Source organism: Topomyia yanbarensis, chromosome 1 (assembly GCF_030247195.1).
Source record: "Topomyia yanbarensis strain Yona2022 chromosome 1, ASM3024719v1, whole genome shotgun sequence".
Lineage (NCBI taxonomy): Eukaryota > Metazoa > Arthropoda > Insecta > Diptera > Culicidae > Topomyia > Topomyia yanbarensis.
The window spans coordinates 79,496,631-79,521,362 of NC_080670.1; the positions used below are offsets into that span (position 1 = coordinate 79,496,631).

Below are 24,732 nucleotides of genomic sequence, written 5' to 3' on the forward strand. Positions count from 1 at the left end.
TGGGGGTGAGGAGCCCCCTTTGGTCTTGGCCATCACAATCCGGTAGGCGTCACCCCACGGATTCGCGTTGGCACTCTCACACAGGTTGTCGAAACACGCTCTCTTGCTGCTTTTAATAGCCTTGTTAAGGGCCAATTTCGCAGCTCGAAACACTTCACGGCGGTTCTCTCTTGCATCCTCGGTGCGAGCCCTTTGCATCCTACGTCTAGCTCTGAAGCAGGCTGACCGTAGAGCTGCAATCTCGGTACTCCACCAGTATACCGGGCATCTACCGTTTCTTGGCAGTGTTTTTCTCGGCATAGTGGCGTCGCACGCGCGTGATAGAACAGCTACCAGCGCATCCCCGCTTAGACTGTCGGTGTTGGCCTCCAGTCCCAGGGCCGCGGTGAAAGCTTCGCTGTCGAAGTGATTGGACTTCCACCCGCGTACCTGACAGGGATCTCCCGCCCTCGGATGCTACACACCATAGTTGATCTTAAAGCGGATTGCTAAATGATCGCTATGGGTGTAGCCTTCGTCTACCCTCCATTCCATGCCTGGAGCCAGACTCGGGCTGGCAAATGTTAGGTCAATCCACGCCTCCTCTTCTACGGAATGTACTAGCGGAGCCATTATTAGCTAGCACAGTATCGAGTTTCGCAAGCGCTTCCATTAGCGCTTGACCCCTGCTATTTGTACAGCGGCTGCCCCACTCCACTGCCCAAGCGTTAAAGTCTCCCGCTATGACTACCGGTTTCCGGCCCACTAGGTCCGACGAGAGCCTGTCGATCATCTGGTAGAACTGTTCTATTGGCCACCTTGGTGGGGCGTAGCAGCTACAATAGAACACACCATTGATCTTGGCAATCGCCACACCCTCGGCGGAGGGGTGTATTACCTCTTGAACCGGGAACCGTCCCGTTGTACAGATTGCCACCATTCCAGACCCGTCCGACACCCAATTGCCGTTGCCGGCAGGGATGCGGTACGGGTCTGATAAGAGGGCGACATCTGTCCTCGACTCCGAGACCGACTGCCACAGCAGCTGTTGGGCTGCTACACAATGGTTAAGATTTAGCTGTGTGACGTTCACGGCTTCTTCTTATTTAGCTCACCGAAGGGACACGAAGGTCCGCCCATAGCATGTTTATGGGCTTGCTTCTTAGCGGTGCAAATAAAGCACTTGTGTGCCTTAGTGCACCCCCGCTCTTTATGTCCCTCCTCGCCGCAGCGACGACATAGTTTGCTCCTATCTATACCTTTGCACTCGTATGCTTTGTGGCCGGACTCAAGGCACCGATAGCACCTATCCACTGAAGGCGGCTGGGGTATACTAATAGGGCATACCGACCAGCCGATCTTCAGCTTCCCTTTCTCGGTTACCTTTTTGGCATCCGCCTTCAGTAGCCTGAGGTAGGCTACTTGGGTGCCAGAGGGTCCATCTCTCAATCGCACAGAGGCCCGCTCGATTGTGACGTCGCAATGCTCCTTAACGGCTGCGACGACGTCTTCTGCGGTCGTGAACTCGTCCAAGTGCTTGCACTGGAGAGTCATTTCCGCCCCTAGCGACCTGACTTGGGCGCCCTCACAAGGACCTCTTGGGCCAAGGCCTTATATACCGCACTAGATTGTGCGCCTCGCTTCAGTACCAGAAGCATTTCTCCCGTGTTGGTGCGTCTCACGCTACGCACATCTTGCCCAAGGGCCGAAAGACTTTCGGCCGCCTTCATCGACTTTAGGACATCGGCATATTTGTCGTTGTCGGTTTTCAACCACAAGGCCTCGCCTCTGTCCTTGGCCTTCTTCGCGGGCCGCGGTACCTCCGGTGTCGGTGCCGGCTTCTTCCTGGTAACCAGCGTCCAGGGGTTTGGGCCCCCCTGCCCTGGTTGCGCCGGGTTGCTGGTACCAACACTCTGCTCAGCGAGGTCACTCTCGCCCTCGCTTAACTCGCCCAAACGGCGTTTGACCTTAACGGTTGCACGCCGTGTGGTGTCGCTTTTTGCACCCTCGCCTGGCGACTTCCTAGGGCGCTTCGCATTCGACGCCGTCTTGCGATTGCCCTTGCCCTTGCCTTTTCCCTTCGAGGGGAACTCGGCCGCCGCTTCAAGCGACGTGGCTGCTTCATAGAAGGTGAAGGGCACTGTCTAAGTGCCCGTATCGACCTTCTCTTTTCCCTCCTTCTTGGAGGCCACTGTCTGGGTTTCTCTTTCGGACTTCTCCCGACATTCCACCCTCTTGGCATAAGCCCGCTGTTTCTGTCTTGCGACATGAACAGTTTTTCGGAGTTCCAGGAGACTCTGTTTTAACTCCTTGCTTATGTTTTGCTTTGCGCTAGTGTACTCGATTATTGCATCGAGCTGCTCCACCACTTTGCGCATCGCCGATAATGGCCCGTCCGGTGCGTTGGTAGGGCTATAGCCTACCGCTGCTGGAGGGTCACTGGTGCTTTCAGATGCGGCACACATCGCTCCACCACTCTCCCCACGGGGGGGAGACCTCGCCAAACCACCTCTAGCGAAGGGGTTTGGCACCTCCGACTGTTTATCACGTGTTCCGGTGTCTCTTGCACGTTCACATACTCCGGGCAAAGGGGTGACGAAGCATGTCCAAACCGATGTAGGTATTTCCGGAAGCATCCATGCCCGGACAAAACTGCGTCAGATGGAAGTTCACCTCTCCTTGCTTCCTATGTACCCAAGTAGACACATTTGGGATGAGTCGGTGGGTCCACCTTCCTTTCTCCGCGTAATCCCACTCTTGCTGCCACTTAGCCAACGAGTCCGCTCGAACCAGTCTCCTTGCATTACGTTCAATTCTCCGCTGGTAGCATTCTACGTCCTCAGCCAGAGTGATGCAGATGGGAATCATCCCGGCAATTACGCATACCGCCTCCGACGATATCGTTCTGTACGCACTTGCGACACGAACAGCCATTAGGCGAAAAGTGCTTGTCAACTTCGTCCGGTTCCGCTTTGAGTTCAGCGCAGCAGCCCAGGCCGGTACGCCTTTTATCAGGATTGAGGATGATACATTCGCCAGGAGACGTCTCGTGCTGCCTCTTGCCCCTCCGTGATTCGGCATGATCCTTGCCAATGCGCTAGTTGTCCTCGCAGCCTTCTCACATACATAGTCGACATGGCAGTTGTAATTCAACTGATCGTCAACCATCACACCAAGGTGCTTCAGCGCGCGCATCGATGGAATGGATTGTCCCCCGACGCTGATCTCGAGACGCTGGATTTGCTTACGATTGCTAACCAGCACTACCTCAGTCTTGTGGTGAGCCAGCTACAACCTGACGTTAACCATCCAGGTTTCCACGATGCCTATTGTCTCTGCCGTCAGCATCTCCACCTCCTCAAGGGTCTCGCCCGTTATCGTCAGGACAACATCATCTGCAAAGCCGACGATCTCCACTCCCCTGGGCAGTTCCAGTGTTAACACTCCGTTGTACATAATATTCCAGAGCGTTGGGCCGAGTATGGAGCCCTGAGGTACTCCCGCCGTTACCCTAATCGACCTCTGCCCCGTGTTCGTTTCGTAGACCAGTACTCGGTTCTGAAAGTAACTTTTCAGAACCTTGCACAGATAGTCCGGAACCCGCATTCTATGCAGCGCTACGGCGATGGCTCCCCAGCTAGCACTGTTGAACGCGTTCTTCACGTCTATCGTTACCACGGCGCAGTAGCGATGACCCCTTCTCTTTTGCTTCAATGCTTTCTCCGCGTTCGCGATGACGATGCGGATGGAGTCCACCGTCGATATTCCTTTCCGGAACCCGAACTGTCTCTGCGATAGTCCGTTCTCACTTTCAGCGTAGGTCGTCAGCCTATTGAGGATGACTCTTTCCAGGAGTTTACCGAGAGTATCCAGCAGGCATATAGGCCGATACGATGTTGGATCTCCAGGTGGTTTCCCTGGTTTTGGCAGTAACACTAGCTTCTGGATCTTCCATCTATCCGGGAAGTAGCCATCGTCCAGGCATTTCTGTAGGACTATCCTGAACATGTCCGGAGACGCCAGGATCGCAGTCTTCAGTGCCACGTTGGGGATACCATCCGGTCCGGGAGATTTCTTCGCTTTCAGCCCTTTTGCCACTATAAGGAGCTCGTCGTTGGAAACCCGATTGTCACCTGCATTTCCACCATCTGCATCAGCGTACGGTGTAGGCGGCCATGCGGTTGGGTCGTGCTTCGGCAAAAGGCCCTCCACGATAATTTTCAGCTTGTCGCCGCACATTTCGGCTGGCGTCATTGGGCCCTTGATCCTGGCCATAACGACACGGTAAGCATTGCCCCAGGGGTTAGCGTCTACTTCTCTGCACAGCTCCTTGTAGCAGGTGGACTTGCTTAGCACTATCTCACGTTTAAAAGCGGCCCTAGCCGCCCAGAATGTTACCTTACACTCTTCTCTGACTGCCTCAGATCTTGCTCTCTGAACGCGTCTTCTGGCTTTTAAGCAAGTAGCCCGGAGGATGCTTAGCCTTTCGTTCCATCAGTACGCCGGACGCCGGTAGTTCCTCGGCTCCATTTTCCTCGGCATTGTTATATCGCATGCCCTAGCTATTGTTTCCGACAGCTCATCGGCACTCGGAATTGGAGTGGCGCTGTCAGCACGAAGTGCTTCCACAAAAAGGTCCTTTTCGAATTCCTTTATTTTCCACTTCCGCTCGCCAGTCCTCACTCTCTGCGTCACCGTACGATTTCGCCGACCAATGGTGTAGTGGATGGCTTGGTGATCACTATGTGTGTACTGCTCACTAACTCGCCAATTCATGTCATCCATCAGCGACGCGCTGCAGAATGTTACGTCGATGATGGATTCCCGACCGTCTTTACGGAATGTGCTAGCGGAACCTTCATTGCACAGCTTTACGTCCAGCTTTGCCAGTGCTTCCAATAGGCTGTAACCTCGTGCGTTGGTCAGCCTGCTACCCCACTCCACGGCCCAAGCGTTGAAATCTCCTCCTATAACAACCGGCGTTCGCCCGACTAACGAGTCGATTAATGCGTCCAGCATCCGGTTGTATTGCTCTGGTGTCCACCGTGGAGGAGCATAACAGCTACACACGAATACGCCGTTTATCTTGGCGATCACGAAACCTTCGTGTGTGCTATCCACCACTTCTTGAACAGGGAAACCGCCCATCACTTGGATTGCCGCCATCCCTGCACTATCCACCACCCAGTTACCGTTATCGGGAGGGACACGATACGGCTCTGCAATAATTGCAACGTCGCACTTCATTTCTGTTGTTGACTGCCACAACAGTTTCTTGCCTGATGGCCAAAACCCAGGCATCTGAAACACCTCTCCATTTGTTTAGTGACTCTAGGGATCAATCGCAAGAAGCACACCGACCACCCGATTTTGATCTTACCGGTCGACATAAGCTTGTTGGCTGCGGTTGGCGATAAGCGTATCACTGCTGTCTGTGTGCCACTGTACGCCTTCCTCAATCTTATTGATATCTGCTCCCTCTCCAGGTTTCCTTGCTCTATTAGCCCGCTTCTCACTCGTCGTCGTTGTGATCTCGTCCAGATTCCTGCACTCGACCACTGCTTCCTGAACTAATGCTCTCACATTCGCTTCTCCTCCCACCGCTTCTGCCACAAGTTCCCGGTAGGCCGAGCTCTTGATCAATGGATCTTTCTTCAGCTCGAACAGCATTTCGCCTTTCTGAGTACGCTTGGTTCTTATAACGTTCTCCCCCAGCTCCTTCAACTTGGGATCCTCTCGCACCCTTTTGAGGATCGCAGCGTACGTCACGCCTTCGTTTACTTTGACGACTAGAGCGTCTCCCCTTTGCTTCTGCTGGCGTGGCCGAAGGTCTTCTTTCTTCTTTTTCTTCTTTTCCTCCTTTTCTTTGTTTTTTCTTCCTCTCTTCTGCGGTTTCTACGGTACGCCATTCACTCTGCGATTTTCGGCTTTTCGCTGTCCTTCACCGACCTTCCTGGGCTTCTTCGGTTCCTCCTCCTCTCCTGGCGTTTCCCTTATTCTTTTCACAGAACGAGATTCCCGGCCGCCGTTCGGTGTCTCATAGGCTTCTGCTTCTTCTATAGCTGTTGACTTCAGCGCATTTTCGGCGTTTTCAGCTCGCTCTAGTAACGCCATATGTTCGCATTCGGCTGCTGCTACGGCGGATTTAATGGTAATCACTAGATCCTTGATATGTCCGTGCACGTTGCCCTTGCTTTTGACGAATTCGTAGAGTTCATCAATTTTTTGCCTCAACTTCGTCACTTTAGGTAACCCAGACTGCTGGTCTTCTTGGGTAACGCTTGGTTTCGGTGTGCGCACCTGAAATCCTAGCTTTCCTTGGCGTCCAGTTGGTTTGTTGCCGCTCGTGCTCTGTGTGGACTCGCTAGGCTGCTCTCGCTGCTGCTGCTGTTGTGGTTGCACTTGCTGTTGCACTTGTTCGTTATGCTGGGTCGTATGTATGTATGTATGTATGTATGTATGTATGTATGTATGTATGTATGTATGTATGTATGTATGTATGTATGTATGTATGTATGTATGTATGTATGTATGTATGTATGTATGTATGTATGTATGTATGTATGTATGTATGTATGTATGTATGTATGTATGTATGTATGTATGTATGTATGTATGTATGTATGTATGTATGTATGTATGTATGTATGTATGTATGTATGTATGTATGTATGTATGTATGTATGTATGTATGTATGTATGTATGTATGTATGTATGTATGTATGTATGTATGTATGTATGTATGTATGTATGTATGTATGTATGTATGTATGTATGTGTGTATGTGCGGATTTGTTAACAAAATGACAACATCGGTTTCTCGGAGATGGCTGAACCAATTTTTACAAACTAAGATTCAAATGAAAGGTATAATATTCCCATAGGTTGCTATTGAATTTCATTTTCAACCGACATCTTGTTCCGGATTACAAGTTGAAGAGTATGGTTACAAAACAAAATTTGTTGATTTGTCCACATCGGTTTCTCGAAATTTTCTGAACCGATTTTGACAAACTTGATTTTAAATGAAAGGTCCATCAGCTGCTGTTGAATTTTGTGTGGATCCGAGTTCTGGTTCCTGAATTACAGGGTGATACGTACGATCACGCAGCAAATCCCGATTCTAACGAATTCTGCGATGAATGTAAAAAGGTGAATTTTTTTCCAAAATGTGAACACAACTGTTGAATTTGTAGATCTAGGTCACCAACAGTCATTCAAAGTCTCTTTGGTCACACTGGCTACCATCGACGGATCCGGAAGCATCCAAATTCAGAATAACGGTTGTATTGGTTTCTCGAAAATAGTTAGACCGATTTGATCAACTTAGTCTCAAATGAAAGGTGTTGCGTCCCCGGAAACTGATATTAAATTCCATCTCCATCCGACTTGCAGCTCCGGAGTTACGGGTTGTGGAGTGCGATCACATAGAAAACTCCGATTCAAACCGATACCGCGATGAATGCAAAAAGGTGCTCTTATATATATACTTACCAAGTGTAATAAGAATGAAAGACATTTCCATAATGTTATATTGTACGAACCAGCTATTAAATCATAGTTTGGAGAAATGAGAAAGGCACAATTGCACCTCTAGGTGGATTAAAACAGGTTTTTAACTTATAGCGATGGTTTCAATTGCCCAAATTTACCTTATGCTGAGAACGCTTCAATTGAAGCGTCAATTCCAGAATTAGCACAGGAATTGGACAATTCAATAGACGTTTCGTTTGAGTGCTTCGTATTCTACACCCTAAGGCACCCTGCTTAGTATGGTGAAAATAGGCACTTTACCCTACGACTTGTAATTTCAAGTATGTTCGTCTCTCAAAAGCAGTCCAGGGATACTTTCAATGGCCACTGGCTTTTCGATAAATTTAAATACTTATTCTGGTAGTTTGAACCATTCCTTTGTCATGTTATTGTTTTGTGTAGGACTCATAAACCCATATCTCCAGAACGAGTGGAAAGAGACTGCATTGTAATCGTCTGAATGTACGGCTTCTGTACCATCGACAATAATAAAATTGCCAACATAACCTAGACACTTGACACTTTTCTATACACTTCAATGCAAATGAATACCGTAAATCGGGGTGACATTGATCACTTTTCGAAGTAATCATTACATATTTTTAGACGCAACACATTTTTTTCAAGTTTAATATTTTTAAACCATGTACTGATGTATGGAGAACAAGATTGGATGGTTTTACCTAAAATTCTCCGCTTCCAGCTATTTTTTCCAAAAATAATTTCAAGTTGAAGTCCGTTTTCGTATTCCGGGGTGACTTTGATAACCTGCATGTTCATCCACATTAAGTTGTTAATGTCAATGTTTTTCGTTCAAATGTTTGTTTAAACCAATTCTGGAAAGATACTCATTGTTAAATAGTTATTAATTGGTATTATAAAAAGTATTTCAATGTACTGTACAATTCGAGTAACCAAAATTCGTATAATTTGTGTCCAACTAGAATAAAATATTCTGAAAACCTTAAAAACTGCAAAAATTGTTTTATTTCATTGCTTTATCAATATACAAAAAGTTTCATCTATTTTAACACGTTGGAATATTGAACAATAAAAAATGTTGAGAATTTTAGCTTTAAATAATTCGAAATAATTGCCAACTAGTTTCACAAAAAATGTATTTAAAATAAACAAACTCTTGAAACTAAATTTGGCACATCCCAATCTAAAGGAAAATAAAAACTCGCTTGTAATTTATTACTCTTGCTCAAATCTGAGACTTATTTGTTTTATAAAAAAATAGACACTGTGCGAAGCTTCGTAAAAATAAGGGAAAGTCAAATTTTGGTGATTTGTAGTTTTTGTACACAAAAACCGATCAATATACTCAAAAAGTATAACAAATCAGTATTTTATAAGTTTAGAGTAAAAATTATATCAAATAAAATGATTCGGTAGACTATTCTGGTTTAATAAGCGATCTACGAAAAAAGTTTCGAGTGATCAAAGTCACCCCGATGATCAAAGTCACCCCGGTTTACGGTACTATTTACAGGTGGCCTTATCTCGGTTTACTATTTCCAGTTACGTGTTAAAATACTGGACCTGAAAATACAATTCTGTGCAAAAATCATTTTTCAGATATCTGTGACCAAAAAGACATTTTTTAATTCCAAGACAAATTTCTGGTTTAGATTCCTGATGACTAATTAAGGCCTATCAATATAGTAGAAACACTATATAATCCTAAAACGCCCTCAAGAAAAGAAGAACGAAAACGTGCTCTTTGCAATAGGATTTTCACAAACACTTCAGAATATTCTGAAACAATGGTTTTGGAATTCGTGAAATTCGTTTTATTCATTTACTTGATTTGACGAACATTTTTAAATTTTATTTCTTATACTCATTTTTCCAGATCATTCATTTCATGAATTACATTTGATATGTTTATTTTTTATTTTAAATATTTGTCTTATTTTAAATATATGATCATTTCATTTTAATGATTTTTTGCATTTAACATTCTTTTGATTCATTTTGTCTATTCGACCTCATTTTATCTATTGTATTCATTATTTTCTTTGTATGCATTCCGATCAGTTTATTATCTCATGCATCATATTCGTATCAATTTGATTTATATTAATCATTCTTCTCATTTTATGAATAACTTTTTTTGCTTCATAATTATTTTAAATTTTTATTTGTTTTATTATTTTTCTTCTATTTATTCAGTTTATTCGAAGTGTTATTCGTGCAGGACTCGAACTGTGCTTATCTCACATCTAGTTGCTTGCCAACTTTGCGTGTGTTCGACAAACTAATGAATAATACAACAGTGATATGTGTAAGAAATGTCTCATCTCACTGATAGGTGGATTAAATCGGTTTTTCTTTAAACTTTCGCATACTTCCTCAATAGGTTAACATAACTCACACCAATATATCCATTCGCGCATATTCTCTACATGTTTCCACCAGCCAAGTGGCCATTTTCTTACACCATTTTTTTTCTTTCGAGCGTCAAAAAAATGTAGATATTTGAAGTGATTCTGTTCAATCAGATACTTACCCTCAATCACGTTCAAATCACAGTCCTCGTCGCCAAGTTTGTAGGGAAGGAAACAATCGTTCGTTTCTTAAATCGATGTTATTTTAGCTAAACTTTCTCTCACTCGTTAGGCCTTTTTTCTTTTTCCTCCGTCGCTCCTTTTCATTCTGTCCTCCTTCCCGCAACAGGGCCGCATCGCAGTACCTCGCTGTCACTGTAAATTAATCAGGACCGTCTTCAGGGGTAAACCCTACAGCCTGCTTATGACATTCTAAAGCATTCAATGGAATCGTTATAAGGCTGCTTCATATTCCGAGACTTATAAAATTCTTGAGTGCTTTTTTCTCGGTGTGCGAACTCAGTTTGTCAAATAATGCAACTGGAAAAAATGTTGAAAGCAGTAGCAGCATTACATCAATCAAATACTATCAGTTCCTCTTTATTGGAAAACCATCAAAGTTGCGAGTAAATTTATGTTTCAATTTGTAATCGCGTCCAATTTCAGTTCCTATAATCATTGAGTTCTTATTCCTATCCATTGATTTTTATATGAAACGCATGTATTAATACATTTCATTTTCCGTTGGTTTAAAATAGCTCGAATTTTACTGGAAATTGACTATTTTATTGTTTCTTGTGATAATATTTCCCTGCGCTTCTCTTAGGAGTATGACCCAATAGTTAAACTATTGGTATTAATGCTACCTCGACGGTAAAAGAATAATTTCCTTTTAAAATTTCTCGTTAAAGTCATTCATGCCACATGTTTACATTTTTTCCGATACACCGAACATGTTATAGTTGGCGTCACCGCACAGTGGCGGATTTGCCTAAAAACCTGGCCAAAAGTCGAAAATTGCATGATAGTACTTTGGGTTCTAATACATTTATTGTCCTTTAGATAACACTGCTGCATGCTTTTTTTAAGTGAAACGCTCCAAAATTACCATATTTGAGTTGTTGACACATCCAACCAGTTTAATCCATCGCGTTTTGCCCATATTTTTTATCGACCGCCCGAAATATCAGTATTATTCAAGTGTAGCTGATTCATAACTCTCCGAGCTCTCGATCGAAGCAGTTCGTTTTCTGGTGCTGTGCATAAAGTGAACAAGAATATATATTGTCAGTGAAGGTCAACTATTGTTTGAGGCAGTCTTTGTTCGCCGGTGCCCAGGCTGGTGAAGTGAATACCAGAATTGCCGGACACGCCGCTATATAAGCTAAGTATTATTTTTCTTTCTTTCGTTTCCCTTTCCCCGATCGGTCTACTTTTCCCTTTCCCCTGAATATAAGTTTCATCTCTCGTTTACATCACGTGCTATCCTCGTGCCTAAATGGCCGAGGGCGAAGTAACATTGGATGGGAATGATATTCCCATGGATTTACCGGATAAACCCGATATTACTCCCTCCCCTGATTCCCCCAGTCCTCCCCGTATTAAAACATACCCAGCCAGTTCAAATGGACCCTGGGTGGTGTATTTCCGGCCCAACACGAAATCGCCCAATATTCTAGAAATATCACGGGAGCTGACTGCTAACTACCCGGCCGTAGCTCAGATAACACGTGTTCGAGCCAATAAGATACGCGTTATAGTAAATGACCTCGATCAGGCAAACCAGATTGCTCGCAGCGAGCGTTTTACGAAACAATTCAGAGTGTATGTGCCTTGTAGGGCAGTGGAGATCGATGGAATAGTCGCCGAACCGGGTCTAAAGTGCGAAGACCTGTTGAAGTACGGGGTTGGCTGCTTTAAGGACCCTTCACTTCAAAAGGTGAAGATTCTGGAATGCAAGCAATTGTATTCTGCAAAAACAGAAAATGATAAGACAACTTATTCTCCGTCAGACTCGATTCGGGTGACTTTCTCCGGGTCTGCTCTTCCCAACTATGTCCTCCTGGATAGGGTTCGCTTACCCGTTCGCCTGTTTGTACCGCGGGTAATGAACTGCAGCAATTGCAAGCAACTGGGCCACACAGCCACTTATTGTGGCAATAAAAAACGGTGCGGCAAATGCGAGGGAGAGCATGAGGATGACGCTTGCGGTGGAGAAACTGAGAAGTGTATTTACTGCGGGGGCCCTCCGCATGCTCTTAAGTCATGCCCGGTGTACAAGCAGCGCGGGGATAAAATTAAGCGCTCCCTTAAGGATCGCTCGAGGCACTCTTATGCAGAAATGCTAAAGAATGCTTCGCCATCTGTCCCTTCCGAAAATTCCTTTGCTCTATTGGCTGGCGTTGAGCAAGAATCTGACGACCCACAAGAGGGAACATCATTGGTTAACCCAGGGGAATCCAGGAAGAGGAGAAATCTAGCCTCCCCTACATTGCCTCGTAAGGGTGCCAAGGTGTCGTCCACTCAGAGTGCGCCATCTACAACCAATAAATCCAACGGAAGTGATGCACAAAAGCCGAAGCAATTTGCTCCAGGACTTGGAAATATTAATTCTAACAAGGAGTACCCACCACTTCCAGGGACACCAAAAACCCCAAGTGTCCCCGTTTTTCAAACAGATACTCAGTCCAGTAACGGACTAATGAAATTTTCTGACATAGTGGACTTAATTTTCACAGCTTTCAATGTTACTGATCCTCTTAAAAGCCTTCTGATACGTTTTCTCCCTATAGTGCAAACATTTTTGAAGCAGTTGACTACTAAATGGCCCCTCCTTGCAGCGATCGTATCCTTCGATGGCTAAGTCATCGAACGAGGTCACCGATTCGATCACTGTTCTACAGTGGAATTGCAGAAGTATCCTCCCGAAAATCGATTCCTTCAAATTCTTACTAAACAGTTTAAAATGTGATGCTTTCGCATTATGTGAAACCTGGTTAACTTCTGATATAAATCTCAACTTCCACGACTTTAATATAATTCGTCTGGATCGAGAAAACCCTTATGGAGGAGTACTTTTGGGGATCAAAAAGTGCTATTCTTTCAACCGAATTAACCTCCCTTCGACACCAGGCATTGAAATTGTCGCTTGTCAAGTTTTAATCAAAGGTAAAGACCTTTGCATTGCTTCCATCTACATTCCTCCTAGAGCCTCGGTAGGGCACCGAACGCTTTGTAATATCACGGAATCCTTACCGGCACCGCGGCTAGTTCTGGGAGACTTTAACTCGCACGGTACGGTATGGGGTTGTCTTCATGATGATAATAGATCAACATTAATCCAAGATCTTTGCGACAATTTCAACATGACCATCTTAAACACGGGAGAAATGACGCGGATTCCTACACCACCAGCACGCGCAAGCGCGTTGGATTTATCGCTTTGCTCGACATCGCTACAGTTAGATTGCATGTGGAAGGTGATCCCTGATCCCCACGGTAGCGATCATTTGCCTATCGTGATTTCAATTGCTAACGGTTCAAGACCATCGGAAACAATCAATGTCTCGTATGACCTCACACGGAACATTGATTGGAAGAGTTACGCGACCGCGATATCCGTTAAAATCGAATCCGCTCAAGAACTTCCTCCGGAGGAAGAGTACAGGTTTTTGGCTGGCTTGATTCTCGACAGTGCGAATCAAGCTCAGACTAAACCAGTACCCAGCGCGAATACCCATGGACGGTCTCCCACCCTGTGGTGGGATAAAGAGTGCTCAGAGCTGTACGCGGAGAAGTCCACTGCATATAAGGCCTTCCGGGAAGACGGGTTACCCGCTAGCTATCAACAGTACGCGTCGTTAGAAAGGCGAATGAAGAGTCTAATGAAAGCCAAAAAACGCAGTTATTGGCGCCGGTTCGTCGACGGGTTAACGAGAGAAACAGCGATGAGCACTCTTTGGGGTACGGCTCGACGTATGCGTAACCGTAATAGTACCAACGAGAGCGTGGAATATTCAAACCGTTGGATATTCGCTTTCGCCAAGAAGATCTGTCCGGACTCTGTCCCGGTACAGAAAACGTGCCGCGCCGCGTCTCCTCCCGATACCGCGAACGAAACACCGTTTTCGATGGTGGAGTTTTCACTTGCTCTCTTATCATGCAACAATAACGCCCCAGGGTTAGACAGAATCAAATTCAACTTGCTGAAGAATCTGCCTGACACTGCAAAAAGGCGCTTGCTGAACTTATTTAACAAGTTTCTTGAGGGTAACATTGTCCCTCATGACTGGAGGCAAGTGAAGGTCATCGCCATTCAAAAACCAGGAAAACCAGCCTCCGACCACAACTCGTATCGGCCGATTTCAATGCTGTCCTGTATTCGGAAGTTGTTCGAGAAAATGATCTTGTTTCGCCTCGACAATTGGGTTGAAGCAAATGGCTTACTGTCAGATACACAATTTGGCTTCCGCAAAGGCAAAGGGACGAACGATTGCCTTGCGTTGCTTTCTACAGAAATCCAAATGGCCTATGCTAACAAAGAGCAGATGGCATCAGTCTTCTTGGATATTAAGGGGGCTTTTGACTCAGTTTCTATCAACATTCTGTCAGAGAAGCTGCACCAGCATGGTCTTTCACCGACTCTAAATAACTTTTTGCTAAACCTGTTGTCTGAAAAGCACATGCACTTTTCGCATGGCGATTTAACAACATCGCGATTTAGCTACATGGATCTTCCCCAGGGCTCATGTCTAAGTCCCCTGCTCTACAATTTTTACGTTAATGACATTGACGATTGTCTTGCCAATTCATGCACGCTAAGGCAACTTGCAGACGACGGGGTGGTCTCTGTTACAGGGCCCAAAGCTGCCGATTTGCAAGGACCATTACAAAATACCTTGGACAATTTGTCTGCTTGGGCTCTTCAGCTGGGTATTGAGTTCTCCACGGAGAAAACTGAGTTGGTTGTTTTTTCTAGGAAGCGTGAGCCGGCGCAACTCCAGCTTCTATTAATGGGTGTAACGATCAATCAGGTTTTCACATTTAAATATCTCGGGGTATGGTTCGATTCTAAAGGTACCTGGGGATGTCACATTAGGTATCTGAAACAGAAATGCCAACAAAGGATCAATTTTCTCCGAACAATAACTGGAACATGGTGGGGTGCTCACCCAGGAGACCTGATCAGGTTGTACAAAACAACGATATTATCGGTGATGGAGTACGGGTGTTTCTGTTTCCGCTCCGCTGCGAACATACACTTCATCAAACTGGAGAGAATCCAGTATCGTTGCTTGCGCATTGCCTTGGGTTGCATGCATTCGACCCATACGATGAGTCTCGAAGTGCTGGCGGGCGTTCTTCCGCTAAAAAATCGATTTTGGGAACTCTCATATCGATTGCTCATCCGATGCGACATTCTGAACCCGTTGGTGATTGAAAACTTCGAGAGGCTCGTCGAGCTTAATTCTCAAACCCGATTTATGTCCTTGTACTTCGACTACATGGCACAGAGCATTAATCCTTCTACGTATACTCCCAACCGTGTTCGTTTCCTAGATACTTCTGATTCTACTGTATTCTTCGACACATCCATGAAGGAAGAGATTCGTGGAATCCCGGACCATATACGCCCTCAAGTGATCCCCAATATATTTTATAATAAATTCCGAGAAGTCGACTGTGACAAAATGTTCTACACTGACGGATCAAATCTCGATGGGTCCACTGGCTTCGGTATCTTCAACAATACTATCACCGTTTCATTCAAGCTCAATGATCCCGCTTCAGTTTACGTCGCAGAGTTAGCTGCAATTCAGTACACCCTTGGGATCATCGACACTCTGCCCACAGATCACTACTTCATCATTTCGGACAGCCTCAGCTCTATCGAGGCTCTTCGTGCGGTGAAGCCTAAAAAGCAATTCCCGTATTTTCTGGGGAAGATACAGGAGTCCTTGTGTACGTTATCTGAAAAATCTTATCAGATTACCTTTGTTTGGGTACCCTCTCATTGTTCTATCCCGGGCAATGAAAAGGCCGACTCATTAGCAAAGGTGGGCGCATTAAATGGTGAAATATACGAAAGACCAATCTGCTTCAACGAATTTTTTAGTATTTGTCGTCAGAGGACACTCAACAGTTGGCAAACCTCGTGGAGCAATGGTGAACTTGGACGATGGCTACATTCGATTATCCCAAAGGTATCAACGAAGCCTTGGTTCCCAACCGTGTTCGTTTCCTAGATACTTCTGATTCTACTGTATTCTTCGACACATCCATGAAGGAAGAGATTCGTGGAATCCCGGACCATATACGCCCTCAAGTGATCCCCAATATATTTTATAATAAATTCCGAGAAGTCGACTGTGACAAAATGTTCTACACTGACGGATCAAATCTCGATGGGTCCACTGGCTTCGGTATCTTCAACAATACTATCACCGTTTCATTCAAGCTCAATGATCCCGCTTCAGTTTACGTCGCAGAGTTAGCTGCAATTCAGTACACCCTTGGGATCATCGACACTCTGCCCACAGATCACTACTTCATCATTTCGGACAGCCTCAGCTCTATCGAGGCTCTTCGTGCGGTGAAGCCTAAAAAGCAATTCCCGTATTTTCTGGGGAAGATACAGGAGTCCTTGTGTACGTTATCTGAAAAATCTTATCAGATTACCTTTGTTTGGGTACCCTCTCATTGTTCTATCCCGGGCAATGAAAAGGCCGACTCATTAGCAAAGGTGGGCGCATTAAATGGTGAAATATACGAAAGACCAATCTGCTTCAACGAATTTTTTAGTATTTGTCGTCAGAGGACACTCAACAGTTGGCAAACCTCGTGGAGCAATGGTGAACTTGGACGATGGCTACATTCGATTATCCCAAAGGTATCAACGAAGCCTTGGTTCAGGGGGATGGATGTGGGTCGGGATTTTATTCGTGTAATGTCCCGACTTATGTCCAACCACTACACCTTAGATGCACATTTGCGGCGTATTGGGCTTGCGGAGAGTAGTCTGTGCGCTTGTGACGAGGGTTATCATGACATCGAGCACGTTGTCTGGGTATGCGCCGGGTATTTGGACGCCAGGTCTCAGTTAAAGGATTCCCTTCGGGCCCGAGGTAGACCACCCAATGTCCCAGTCCGAGATATGCTGGCAAATCGTGATTTCCCCTATATGTCCCTTATTTATACTTTCATAAAAACGATAAATATCCCAATTTAGCCCCTCTCTTTTTATTTCTCGTTTTTAGAAGTTTTCTCTTGCCGTGTGGAACCGATAAGCTTCAGACTGCCACTATGTAACCGCCGTCGCCCTTATCGCTACGGAATCTGAAGCGAGAGCGACTCGAGGTCCGAAGGATTCCCTTTGAAGGATTCCCCGCGGGTCCGAAGAATACCATCCGCCAATCCGACCTACTAGACTGAGGCGCAAATTTGTTTCGCTGATCTCCCGTTTGCCCGAAAGTTGCAAGTTTTGCTCTTCTCTACCGGTCACCATCTACGCCTTCTCTCCCCTGTCCTTGATACAACTACTTCTACACCGATTTTGGAAATGACCAAGCATAAGTATCCGATAAAAAATCAAATTTGTATTCCGTATTCCTAGTTTTAAGATAGTTGTAATTTCTACTCTTTGTTAAAACTATTGTCCCCCATCTTGTAAATAGAATTGTATCCCTAGTTTTAAAACATCTGTGAAATTTTTCATAAATATTTGTTCCCCCTTTTGTGTACCAAACTATATTGTTAGTTTTAAGATAACTGTAAATATTTCCTAAAAAACTATTAGTATTGAATTCCTTGTTTTAAAATTTTTCATAAAAAAAATCTTTTGCCCCCTCTTTTATATATAGAATTTTTTTTTTCTAGTCTTAAGATAGCTGTAAATTTTTTCTCTTTTTTAAAAAAATATTTCAACATTGTAACCTCCTAGTTTTAAGATATTCAAAATGTAAAAACAAAAGAATTCGGCACCGCCAAGCTAACGCATTTGTGCCTATCAAATAAACGAAATGAATAAAAAAAAAAAAAAAAAAAAAAGTGTAGCTGATTTTGATGAAAGTGCCGGTTTCGAATGTGGAATAATGGAAAGTTACGCTGACGGTATGTACTTTATTTTTATGTATTGAAGTCAAAAGATATTATTTTTTTTGTTTATTGAAAATGTCAATAACTTTCACGCTTTTGTAGCAAATGGTTTCAACACACATCTTTGCTAAATAAATGAATTACTTTTTTTGTCCACGTATGTCCACTATGTTTCAAGACAATCTGTGTTCCTTGAACGATTCTCCATTTGGAATATTATAGAATTCTTGCCCGAAGTTACCCGTTTATGAGTAATCTTTGATTAAGTGGAGACGGAGATGGATTATAAAATTTTCAGTTTAAATTTGGACTCGTACTTTTCATTACTGCTGCATCTCCGGTTGTTATAGCGAGTCGCATAATATCGCATTTTGATCAGGAAGAATTGTGTATTTAGTGGTAAAAATTTCATCGAGATTCATAAACAAGTTCAAAAGTTATCAAAAGTGGAACGCAAAAGACGTAAATAATTTTGGTCGTTCATATTGAAAACCAACGAGGTCAACAAAAGTGATCGCCAAAGGTTCCAAATATCAAAAATCGATTAAGAATACTATGCCTAAACGTCACCGGGGAACTATGACCTTTGATCATGCAAAGCAAAACAAATCTAAAGGTGGAATATATTACTGGATACTACAAACGAAAATCAGTAGAGTAGTGCAAAAGAATACTGAGAACTCCTGCCGTGATTTGGCGAAAACGCTCACTTTGGTGTACACCACTCCAGCTTGACGAATTTGTTTGTGAGAAGATTGACAGTCGTAGCATGTCAGCAAGCATGACAACAAAACTTGGTTGCTCAAAACTATACCAGGAAGCAGTACCAGCATATTCTGACCAAGTATAACGCATGAATTTAAATGGACGCTTCATCGTAATAAAGGACTTTGGACAAATCCTCGGTAAAATTTAAATAAAATAAAACTGTGAATCTTAGTGAATTTCACTTGTATTTTTGTCATATTCATTTTTAGTTGTCGAAGTTTGCATACAAACTTGTTGTCAATTTTCACTCCATGCATTTCGTCGCAGAATCGGCTTATTTTCTATAATTTAGAAAAATAGTATTTTTCGTTCTTTGAGAAATCTGTTCATCGGACAACAAATAAATAATAATCGTACAGAAAGTTTAAAAGTTTTGTAACTATGATGTATAATATTTCAAAATACATAGTTTGACATGGCTAATAACATCAATTCTCATAATAGCTACATTATCTAGACACCCAAAAATCTTAATGTGTGCAAATCAACAAATTCTAACAAATTTAACTACACACTATTTAAAATTCGATACATTATAAAAGTTGTTGGCATACACTGGAACCATTAAATCTTCATTCGTGAAAATTTACTTATATTTAGATTAAAATGTCGGCCATTTTGAATTTTGAAAATCTGACATCAAAATCGTAATCTGCGCCCCAAAAAACCGTGGTATGTACTTTTGCAGGACAATCAAAACCATTTTCGACTTTTGGCCAGGTTTTTAGGGAAATCCGCCACTGTGCACCGTATAGTTCGACGCCTGTATAATATGAAGTGTAGCGCATGAAGTGTCACCAATAAATTTTCGCAACGTAATGGAAATAAAAATACAATTTAATTATTCATTCGTTATCGAGCACTCAGTCGAGATAGAAGTCTTTTGTTGTCGGTCCGTACACTCTATAGCGACAAATAGTGTTAATCCGCGTTCAGGGTTATTCGCACACTCTACGCCTAGTCGAGGTTTCAGTATTTTTCCCTTCTTTTGTGTTTCTGTTTCTGAATACCGTTAACCAGTTAGTAACCAGTGAAGCAGCGTTCTTCTAGTAAGCCGTCTGGATACCGTTACATACACAAGCTAAGTATTAGTTTACATTTCCCCTTCTTGGTTCTCTTACCAACGTGCACCGAGCAATAGACCCGTGCAAAAATGACTTCCCCTGACGGCGGTTCATCTCAAGGTGAGATGGACGTCGAAACAAAATCGGCTCCCCGGCTCAAAGTATATCCAAGCTCGGCCACCGGGCCATTTGTGATCTTCTTTCGGACCAAAGATAAAAAGTGTTTGAATCTGTTACAAATTTCTCGAGTTCTGACGGATCGGTATTCGGCCGTGACAGAAATATCGAAAATTTGCCCTGATAAGCTTCGGGTGGTTGTTAACAGTTTGACTCAGGCAAACGATATTGCTGGCTACGAGCCCTTTACGAGGGAGTACAAAGTGTATATTCCAACTAGTAGGGTTGAAGTCAGTGGGGTCGTTTCCGATTCGAGTCTGAATTGCGAGGACCTGATAAAATATGGGACTGGCTGTTTCAAAGACCCCTTGCTTAGTCAGTGAAGATACCGGAATGCAAACGTTTGCATTCAGCATCAGTCGCAGCTGACGGCAAGAAAATATACGTCAACTCAGACTCTTATCGGGTGACCTTCGCCGGCTCTGCTCTACCCAACTACCTTCTCTTTGACAAGGTTCGTCTACCTGTTCGCCTCTTTGTGCCGCGGGTCATGAACTGTACTAATTGCAAACAATTGGGACACACAGCCTCCCATTGTAGCAATAAAGCCCGCTGTGGGAAATGCGGTGGAAATCATGCGGATGATTCCTGTGGTAGAGATGTCGAAAAGTGTCTCTACTGTGGGGGAAACCCACATGATCTCCCTTCATGTCCCGCGTACAAACAGCGCGAGGAAAATCTTAAGCGTTCCCTTCAGAGACGCTCTAAGCGATCTTTTGCAGAAATGCTTAAGATAGCTACGCCACTTGTCTCTACGAACATCTTTACCAACTTGTCTACTGACGAAGGCGACTGTGATGAACCCCAGGAGGGAACATCTTCTGCTGTGCCTAGAAGTAGTAGAAAAAGGAAGAACAATTCCTCTTCCAAGCTTCGTCGTAAAGGCCAGAAGGTGTCTCTTCATGGTCCCCCTAAAATAACTACTCAAGGAAGTACTGGTGCAAAACCGAAGCAATTCGCTCCCGGTCTCAGTAACCTGAGCTCAGAAAATGAGTTCCCAGCACTTCCAGGAACATCAAAAACCCCAAGTTTTCCCATATCTCAGCCAGAGAAAGAAAAAAGTGCTGGCTTAATAAATTTCTCTGACATTGTGGACTGTATTCTTACAGCGTTAAACATTTCTGGCCACCTTAAAAGTATCTTGATAAGCTTCCTCCCCGCAGTAAAAACATTTTTGATGCACTTCACTGCGAAATGGCCACTCCTTTCAGCGATTGTATCCTTCGATGGCTAATTCATCGAACGAGGTGAAGGATTCAATCACTGTTCTACAGTGGAATTGCAGAAGCATTATCCCGAAAACCGATTCGTTTAAAATGTTACTAAATAATTTGAAATGCGATGCATTTGCCCTATCAGAGACATGGCTCACTTCAGAAATAAACCTTCACTTCCACGATTTTAATATTATTCGCTTGGATCGAGAAGACTCTTACGGAGGAGTACTTTTGGGGATCAAAAAGTGCTATTCTTTCAATCGAATCGACCTCCCATCGACACCAGGCATTGAAGTTGTCGCTTGCCAAACCAGAATTAAAGGCAAAGACCTTTGTATTGCTTCCACCTACATCCCCCCTAGAGGCTCAGTTAGCCACCAACGGCTTTTCGATATTGCGGAACACCTCCCCGCACCGAGGCTAGTTTTAGGTGACTTCAACTCCCACAGCACGGCATGGGGTTGCCTTCATGACGATAATCGATCCACCCTACTCCATGAGCTTTGCGACAACTTCAATATGACTATTTTGAATACGGGTGAAATGACACGGATTTCTGCCCCTCCAGCGCGACCGAGCGCCTTAGATCTATCCCTGTGCTCGACATCGCTGCGGTTAGATTGCATGTGGAAGGTAGTCTCTGATCCCCACGGCAGCGACCATCTGCCAATCGTAATTAATATTGCTAACGGTTCAGGGCCACCGAATACAATCAATGTTTCGTATGACCTCACACGAAATATTGACTGGTAGAGCTACGCGTACGCGATATCCGACAAAATCGAGTGCACTCAAGAGCTTCCTCCGGAGGAAGAATACGGGTTCCTGGCTGGCTTGATTCTCGATACCGCGATTCAAGCTCAGACTAAACGCGTACCAGACGCGAACTCACGCGGGCGTCCTCCCAATCCAGGGTGGGATAAAGAGTGCTCAGACGTGTACGCGGAGAAGGCTGCTGCGTATAAGACCTTCCGGGACGACAGGCTGCCAGCTAGCTACCGACATGCCGACGATGGCGGAAACGCGCATGAAGAGTTTGATAAAAGCCAAAAAACGTAGCTACTGGCGCCGGTTCGTCGACGAACTAACGAGAGAAACATCGATGAGCACTCTTTGGAGTACGGCCCGGCGCTTACGAAACCGAAACAGTACTAATGAGAGCGTGGAATATTCAAACCGTTGGATATTCGATTTTGCCAAGAAGGTTTGTCCGGATTCCGCCCCGACACAGAAGATCTACCGCGCCGCGTCCCCTCACAATAACGCGAACGAAACACCGTTTTCGATGGTGGAGTTCTCACTTGCTCTCTTATCAAGTAACAATAAAGCCCCAGGGCCAGACAGAATCAAATTTAACTTGTTAAAGAATCTGCCAGAATCTACACAATTTGGTTTCCGCAAAGGCAAAGGGACGAACGATTGTCTTGAGTTGCTCTCAACAGAAATACAAATGGCTTATGCTAGCAAAGAGCAGATGGCATCAGTTTTCCTAGATATAAAGGGGGCTTTTGATTCAGTTTCTATCAAAATTCTTTGTCTGCTTGGGCCCTCCAGCTAGGTATCGAGTTCGCCACGGAGAAAACTGAGCTAGTCGTATTTTCAAGGAAGCGTGAACCAGCACAACTACAGCTTCAATTACTGAGTCAAACTATTGCTCAGGTTTCAACTTTCAAATATCTCGGGGTCTGGTTCGACTCTAAAGGAACCTGGGGATGTCACATTAGGTATCTGAAACAGAAGTGCCAACAAAGGATCAATTTTCTCCGTACAATAACCGGAACATGGTGGGGTGCCTACCCAGGAGACCTGATCAGGCTGTACCAAACAACAATATTGTCGGTGATTGAGTACGGGAGTTTCTGTTTCCGCTCTGCTGCGAACATACATTTCATCAAACTAGAGCGAATCCCATATTGTTGTTTGCGTATTGCTTTGGGTTGCATGCACTCGACACATACGATGAGTTTAGAAGTGCTGGCGGGCGTCCTTCCGCTGAAAAATCGATTTTGGGACCTCTCATATCGATTGCTCATCCGATGCGATATCTTGAACCCGTTAGTAATTGCAAATTTCGAAAGGCTTGTCGAGCTCAAGTCTCAAACCCGATTTATGTCCTTGTACTTCGATTACATGGCACAAAATATCAATCCTTCTTCATACTATCCCAACCGTGTCAATCTTTTTCATGCTTCTGATTCAACTGTATTCTTCGACACATCCATGAAAGACGAGATTCGTGGAATCCCGGATCACATACGTCCGCAAGTGATCCCAAGCACCTTTCCTAGTAAATTTCGAGAAGTCGACTGCAACAAGATGTTTTACACCGACGGGTCAAGCCTCGACGGCTCCACTGGCTTCGGTATATTCAATCAAAACCTCACCGCCTCATTCAAACTCAATGATCCTGCTTCAGCTTACAGTATACCCTTGGGATCATTGATACTTTGCTCACCGATCATTACTTTATTGTCTCGGATAGCCTCAGCTCAATCGAGGCTCTCCGTTCAATGAAACCTAGAAAGCACATTCCATATTTTCTGGGGAAAATCTGGGAGCGCCTGCGTGCTTTATCTGATCGTACAAGATTATCTTAGTTTGGGTTCCCTCGCATTGCTCCATTCCAGGTAATGAAGAAGCGGACTCTTTAGCTAAGGCGGGTGCTTTACAAGGTGACATATATGAAAGACCAATTCGATTCGCTACATTCGATAATCCCTAAGGTATCGACGAAACCTTGATTCAGGGGGATGTATATGGGTCGGGATTTCATTCGCGTGATGTCTCGGCTCATGTCCAATCACTACACGCTGGACGCACATCTCCGGCGTATTGGGCTCGTGGATAGCGGTATCTGCGCTTGTGGCAACGGTTATCACGAAATCGAACATGTTGTCTGAGCATGCGCCGAGTACTGTTCTGCCAGATCTCAACTATTCGATTCCCTTCGGGCCCGAGGAAGATCACCCAATGTCCCGGTTCGAGATGTACTAGCAAGCCGCGATATTCTCTACGTGGCCCTTATATACACGTTCCTCAAAACCATCAATATCCAAATTTAAATGCCCCTATCTTTTCTCTTATCATTCCCAGAAGTGCCCTCTTCCGCATACCGTCCCCAACGATGGTTTTATACGACTCCAAGACGAGACAAAACATCTGTCGAATGAACCAACAACACGAGATCTACAGTACAACATCACACGCGCAACGTGGTGTGTTTCCGATCCGTATCTGAGCCGTACTACGAAATCGTCTGGAGGAACCCCTGCCGGCTCGAGGAAAACCGCCCGGCGTCCCAATACTTGATGCATCCGTTTGAATTTGTAATCCTGACCGTTGATTCCTGATGCCGGAAACTGAAAGTTTATATCTTACCCCCCCCCCTCCCCCTGTCAGCCTTGTCCACCGTCTCTCCCATGTCTCTGATACACAGATGTATGACTTCACCCCCTTCTCCCCTTGAATATCTTCCCAAAACTTATGTGCCCCCTATCTTCTAGTTTTAGTTGATCAATATTTAATCTCGTTAAGAAATGCCCAACAGTACCACTACTTTAAAATAG

General features: G+C 44.5%; 1 protein-coding gene across 8 annotated transcripts in view; it reads right to left on the reverse strand.

Moving 5' to 3' along the window:
- The window catches only part of LOC131678003 (beta-galactosidase-1-like protein), a 333,431-nt gene that overhangs the window by 181,615 nt on the left and 127,084 nt on the right, over window positions 1-24,732 (reverse strand). Inside the window, exon 1 of one of the 8 annotated variants that reach the window (XM_058958118.1) lies at window positions 10,029-10,172. The exons of the other annotated variants lie outside the window; for them this stretch is intronic. The gene's annotated coding sequence lies outside the window, so the exon portion shown is untranslated. Of the gene's footprint in view, window positions 1-10,028; window positions 10,173-24,732 lie in introns of those variants that run through there. 8 annotated transcript variants of the gene reach the window in all.